Below are 386 nucleotides of genomic sequence, written 5' to 3' on the forward strand. Positions count from 1 at the left end.
TAAGGAAAGTTTTTAATATTTGTCTTAATTCTAAATCTTGCCCAAGGGTAAACTAAATCGATAATATTTAATGATTTCAACTTGCGCAAGTAATCCATATTGTAAATAAGTGATTTGCATATTTAATGATTTCAACTTGCCAAGTAATCCATATTAGAAATGTAAGTTATTAAAAACAAATTTTGTCAATAAGTCATTTGCATATTTAATGATTTCAACTTACACAAGTAATCCATATTAGAAAGGTAAGTTATTAAAAACAAACAACATAATTAGAAACATTAAAATATTTTGTAAGCAATGTAATAAATATGATATCAACATGCGCAAGTTTACCGTTTGAATAATAAGGAAAGTTTTTAATATTTGTCTTAATTCTAAATCTT

This window comes from Brassica oleracea, chromosome C7 (assembly GCF_000695525.1).
Source record: "Brassica oleracea var. oleracea cultivar TO1000 chromosome C7, BOL, whole genome shotgun sequence".
Classification (NCBI taxonomy): Eukaryota; Viridiplantae; Streptophyta; class Magnoliopsida; order Brassicales; family Brassicaceae; genus Brassica; species Brassica oleracea.